Source organism: Pinus tabuliformis, chromosome 1_2 (genome assembly GCF_031772625.1).
Source record: "Pinus tabuliformis cultivar Carrire ecotype Pingquan chromosome 1_2, CPIR1, whole genome shotgun sequence".
NCBI lineage: Eukaryota > Viridiplantae > Streptophyta > Pinopsida > Pinales > Pinaceae > Pinus > Pinus tabuliformis.
In genome coordinates, this window is record NC_142298.1 from 9,506,303 (window position 1) to 9,512,784 (window position 6,482).

At 38.4% G+C, this 6,482-nt stretch overlaps 1 pseudogene; it reads right to left on the reverse strand.

Moving 5' to 3' along the window:
* Positions 1-291: 291 nt before the first annotated feature.
* On the reverse strand, positions 292-2,514 carry LOC149204052 (protein NUCLEAR FUSION DEFECTIVE 4-like; annotated as a pseudogene).
* Between the last annotated feature and the right edge of the window lie 3,968 nt (positions 2,515-6,482).

Here is a 6,482-nt window from a genome sequence, read left to right on the forward strand (position 1 = left end):
GTTTTGTTATTAATCTCAATATATATTTAATTAATAATTATTTTTTATTTATTTTCTATTCATAAATAAAATAATATAATAACTTACTTTTTAACATAGATTTTTAGTGTTATTAATAAATAAATTTTCAATTATTAACCTAATTAATAGTTCTCATTGCAGTGATTATCACGCTGAACATATGAGAGTGGTAGAAATACAAAGAGCTATTTATAAAAATGGGATATCGAAACATTAATGTAGAAGAACAATGAGAAGGAGAAAACCACAATATATTACGTAATATCATATTGTCGGGTGTAAAATGCAATTTTTTAATAGGCATTTTAAAATTCCACTCGATTCCAGCCTCCTAAGTTTTGTCTGTATCAATGCTCGCAACAGGTTCGGATACCAACGAACCCTGGAGAGATAAACATTCTTAATGCTACCGTGACTTTGTGCCTTTACATGGTATTGTCTAAAAGAATGCATCCACAATTTTCATATCCCTAATTAGCTATATTGTTGTTCTCAGAATTTCACCATCGCCATTCTGCACATTCCTCTGATTATCATCCTCTGCTGTTTTTATAATATCGGATGCCGTGTTCCCTGGCACTTTAAACTTGGCATATATATCACCTTTGTAGAATTCCCTTGTTCTCAACACAAGAACGAACGAAATCAGAGCTCCAAAAACGGTCACAAGGGTCATAATAATAAACGAAAGCCGAAAACATTTATGCCCAATGCAACTAACAGCGATCTGAGACGAGCAACTCCCGAGAGCAGTACACTGCTTTCTTGTCTCTTGGTCGTATAAGTGTCCCACAACTCTCACAGACAGAAGGTAAGATCCCACGGGGCTTGCAACCGCTCCCAAATTGTAAAGTGTAGCATAATACTTGAGACCAAATAACTCTGAGATGACAGCAAACATTACAGGCCATAGTGCTCCAAAACACATTCCAATTATAATGGACGCTATGTAAAGTGAACCCGGAAGAGCGAATGCTATAAAAATGTGCCCAATGCAAGCAATAAGCATAGTTATGGTCAACATCAGGGGCCTGGGAAATCTATACTTCAGGAGAAGGATTTCTGATAGAAAACCAGAAAAAACACGGCCTAGAAAATTCCATATGCTAATAAGCGCAACAAAAGTGCTTATGTTCGTGTTGTTATATCCAAGAGCTTTCCCAATCTGTCCCATGTTATCAATGGCGGTCAGAGTTGATCCAACCCCACAAGTAGTGGCCACAAACAGAATCAGCATATCGATGCTTACTAGAGCTTGAGGAATTGTGAAGTCGTCTCCTCTTTTGGGGCTTTTGAAGAATTTCACAATACTGGATACAATAGAAGCTCTCTCCTCACTTTATTGCTATGATCCGTAATATAGTTTGTGCCACTCATCGATTTTCGTTCCTTGATTTCTGGGTAATGTTGGGGATCCTTCTTCTCTTCATTTTCTTTTGTAGGCACAGAGATTTTGACATGATCTGCAGCTTCAATTTGTACGGTTGAGGTTGAACTCTCGGGGGAAATCTGTTGTTGCTTCTTTTTGTCCATCTCTGCCTTAGCAATCACTACAAGAGGAAGCGAAAGGAAAACCACGATTACTGCAACAACAATTTTGTAGCCTGCATTAGGGAAATTCTTTGATATATTCTCAACTACGATGAGAACCATAAGAAAACCCGCTAATCCTAGAGCTATGTAGAGAAAATGGTAGAATCGCTTCAGCTCATTTTTTTCCGTGGTCTCTTTTGTAGGACGAACTATTAACATGACAATCAGAGAAACAGCACTGGGCAAGTAGCCAAGAAGTAGAATAACACCAGCAGATCCATTGGCACTATTCCCATAAATAGCATGGTAAATCTGAGTGAAAATTGCTCCACTCAAACCCACAAATCCTTTCAAAATCCCCAGCAAAACTCCTCTGCTCTGAGGGAAATTCTTGACACAGGTAACCAGAGATCCTGTGTTGGCAAATGTCTGCGAATTAGCTCCTATAGTCATATACACATACATCTGCCATAACTTGGGCTTGGCAATTCGTCGGGTGACAGACAACCATAAAAATGAATACCCAACAATATTCATGATGGCTCCAACTCCTATAACAACCCATGGAGGACAGACTTCATTGATGAGACCTGAAACAATCCCAACATTAGCACCCAGATCCTTGAAAAATCCCAAGGTGTTCAGTGTGCTCTGATCATAGCCCAGGGAAGTTTTTATTACTTGTGAGTAGAGCCCAAATATGTAAGTGCCACCAGCACTTGACATAATCAGGAACGACACAAATAGTACAAACCATCTTCCCTTGACAACTCTTTTGGCCAAATCAAACACCTCCTTCCCCTCCATCTTCACTAATGCAAAAAAGAGGAACCACCGAAATTTCTCTTTGATCGAATGCGTTAAGGAATTTTCGATCTCATACAAAAATGCACTGGGAATCGAATCTCTGCCACCAGACAACTAAACCAATCTCTGCATCTGCTTAAATAATAATTTGAGCATCTGAATTCATGAAGAGCGAGCTACATCAAAAGGACTCTGTAAATCCATGTAGAGTAACGTAAAGAAATCAAAGTGATTCGAAAGCGTGCCCAATGGAAACAAAGTCTGGATTTTCCAAAACGTGTATCACGTTCTTGACTTCGAGGGCAAGGACTCGGGGTTGGTTCCAAATTCTTTCAGATCGTGGCGAACCATATTGGAACTGGATTTTTTTTGAAGGATAGGAGCCTATGGGTTCAATAGTGGGTCGATCCCAAACTCTTCGGAGAAGCGGACAAAAAGATTTGAAATAAATTTAGTCGGTTGATGCTGCCCGTGACGAGGGTGGGCCGAAAATCAGGACACCTCATTATCACCATTTTCATCTATCCCGCTTATCAAGTATGACAGAGTTAGAATGTCAGACGATGCCAAATTGGACTTTTGGACAAACTCCATCATAATTTAATTCTGAATGGTTTAGAGTGATAGCTTAGTTAATCGAGATTCATAGTTATTATTTAGTGTTATTCTTAATCATAATCATTTAATTCTCATGTGTTAACTAAAATTGATTTTTATTATTCACTATTGTAAATTTATTTATCACATTGTATCACTTAAAACAACTTATTTATATTTAATAAGTAAATTTATCTTAATCTCAAATCAAATCTATAGTAATTTATAATGCTAAAAGTTGGAAAAAAATATGCGCCTACAAAGATTTAACTTCGCTCAATACTTGCACGTGAGTGCATGATATGTTGGTCGGGGCGGTTGGTTTGATCAGCCTTCGACAACGTTCGAATCCTGCGGGAGCTGCGTGATGCAGCATATTTGTATTGGTGACGACTGTGCTTGCTTCGGCGATATTTGTACCAGTGATGATGCTTCGGCGATATGTTGTATGATGCTTCTTCAGCGGGAATTAAATTCCCCCACTAAAAAACTTCGCTCAATACTTAACTTGAGATTAAAATCCATTTAAGCTAGTTTGTTCTTATTTTCTTTATATATATAGATATGTCAACTTTATGTTGAGCATTTAAAGAATTGTACCTCTTTCATTTTGAGCAATACATCAATAAAATGTTTTAACATTACAACATTGCATTTTTGTAGCATAAACGAAATCAATGACTTAAAAATTATCTTTAGCATTTTGATTATTTAGATTTCAATTTGAATATATAAATGGATTCATTGCCTTGAAAATCATTATAGGAAAAAAATTGACCAAAACTTATAATAGTTCTAAATTTGCATGAAATGTTTTAACCACTAGCATAGATCCATCTTAATTCCATTGAGAGGAATCAAATAGTTAAAATGGATCTACGATGATTTATTTATGGTTGGGAGGGAGTGAAATATTTTCGCCACAACTCCTTCATCTCTAGCTATGTTTTAATATCAACAACAATGAACCAAAATGGCCCTTTTAAGGTATTTTTCCTAGTTAATTTTAATGAAAAATTAGTAGAAACTTTTTAAAGCTTACTTTTAAGTTGTTTAATATGTAAAATTTGAGAGTGCTCAAGGGGTTTTTCATATTGTTGAATCTATTTATACATTAAAAAATATATTTTAAATAACAAAAAATCAAAAAGGTCATTTTCTTTATAAATTAGAGTGCACCTACACACACAAAGTACCTAAATGTAGTATAATTGGACTACTTGAAATGTTTTAAGTATAAGAATTTATTTATTTTCATTAATTTATATAGTTATGCCAATGGGCATGTCTATTTTGGCATAGAGGTTTCAAAATTTTAATTTAATTATCAATAATTATTAGGTGGATGATAAGAATTTAATCTGCATAGAATAGCATAGAATATTTGTAGTAGTATACACAAATTAAAAGCTAACATTTATCTCCAAAGTAGTTATGCATTTCATGTTCTTTTAGTTAAATTGATTAATCAAAAAAAGGTCACATGAAGAAGTATTATATGCCATTATGCTTCTTTGGGCATCTGGTATTGATAAGCCATGTTATTGACCCATGGGATTGTAGCAAAGCCTATTTACAAATGGTAAAATGAGACCAATGTTATTCTATATTTTTTTAAGGTATATGTGTTTAAATTATATATTAATTATTTTATAACTACACATAATAATAATAATTTAAAATAAAATAAATTTAATAAGTTTTTATGATTTTTTTAATTTTAGCAATCTAAGATATATCATAAAGAATTTTTATGTTTAATATAGATTGATGTTTAGCCATTTAATTTATATGGGTGTGCTAATGGGTGGGGCGCGCATTGAAATAATTTGCTAAACATGTTCACTAAAATATTTGTTGGGTGGGGGTTGTAACGACCTACAATTTGGTTGACACGCACCCACGGGTGAAGGCTGAACGAGCGTGCGGGTAGGCTGAACGAACTGCGGTTCGGTGCAATATGCGAGCTCTCTCTTGAGGTGCGATGGATTATGCGCATGAAAGAAGGGTGGGTGAGCTTGGTTATATGGCGTGGAGCATGTGATTACATGTATGGAGGCCGACCTTTGAATGTGGGCAAAGCCGACATGGGTTGGAGCTTTTGCGATGGCGTTTGGGGTGTTGGGCAAGTCGGCTGGGCAGCCAGACTTTGCCCTACGCATGTGTATATATTGGATGAGCGTGGAGCTCATTCCACCAACGAACTCAACTCACTCAATCATCTTCGCCAAAGGGAGTAAAGGCGCAGTCTTGTGCGCAGATCTAAGGAGGAGGCGCAAAAATAGTGATGCGCCCATTCTTGGGCTTGGTCACACGGTGAAGGACTTGGTTACTCGATATTGGGTGAAGGTGCGGGCAGGAGCGCCCGGTGGTTGGGTGAGGGCGTGCACGGGTGTGTGGCGCTCGACGGACGATTGAGGCGTGCACAGGTGTGTGGCGCCCAGTTTTTGCGACGACTTGGCGTGGGTGTCTTGGCGACTCGGGTGAGTGCCCGCCCGGCATGCAAGTGTGCACGGTGACTTGGTGAAGTGTTGAGATTGTGAACAGAGGTGTGTCTCGGGTAGAGGTGCCCGTGTGGCAACTTGGAGGCGCACCCAAGTTGGGAAAACAACACGGTCGTGTGACAAGGTGAACGAAGCGTTGGTGAGTCGTGCAGTGACCATGCGGAGGTGCCAACGAGCTAGGCAACCGAGTTTTGCCTTGGATTGTAAATTTGGCTAAGTATGAAACTTGGGGTTTCCAAGTATACTTGTAAAGCTTTGTAAATTGTTGTATAATATATTATTTGGGCAGACTCATTGTTCAGGGAGTTGCCCCTCCCTTTATACTGTGCAATTGTGTTCTTCATTTATAATTGTTGATGATAATGAATGTGTATGGGTGTTCATTGGTATAAAGGATAACATAATAATACTTGGTTGCGAAACACAAACTAAGTAGGAGTAAGTGGTTAGGCGTAGTCCACGAACATAAGTATTGGTGAAAAGAAAGTGTTCAGTGGTGCCGCACCTCGCTAAGAGCAGTTGAAAGACTACCGTCGGCTTGGGGGCGTGACAGGTGGTATCATAGCTAGTCTGAAGACTTGGAGGAGTCTTGCAGGAAGCTGGGTGAAGTAGGTGTACATACACTTGACAGTTGGTAATAGTGAAGTAGGTACTTGCAGGTGAAGGAAGCTGTTTCACATACAAGTGGAACAAGAACTGGTTCAGGTTGCAGGCATCTTGGTGAAGCTGTTGGATGGTCGAAACTAGATCGCAAAGAAGAAGGAAGTTGTTAGCAATGGTAGCTGAATCTCAGGCTGGGTCTAGTCACAGTGCAAAGGATGCTACTATGGCATTCATGGAGAAAGTGTTGGAGAATATGGAGGACTTGGAAGCTTTCTGGACTAAGAAGATGGACTTGTTCGATAAGGAGCAAGAGGCCAATTCAAAGATGAAGGAAGAGCTCGATGAACTCCGGACTCAACACGAGTACACTGATCTTATGTGTACACAACTTGAAATAAGGGTCAAGGAGGTTGAAGA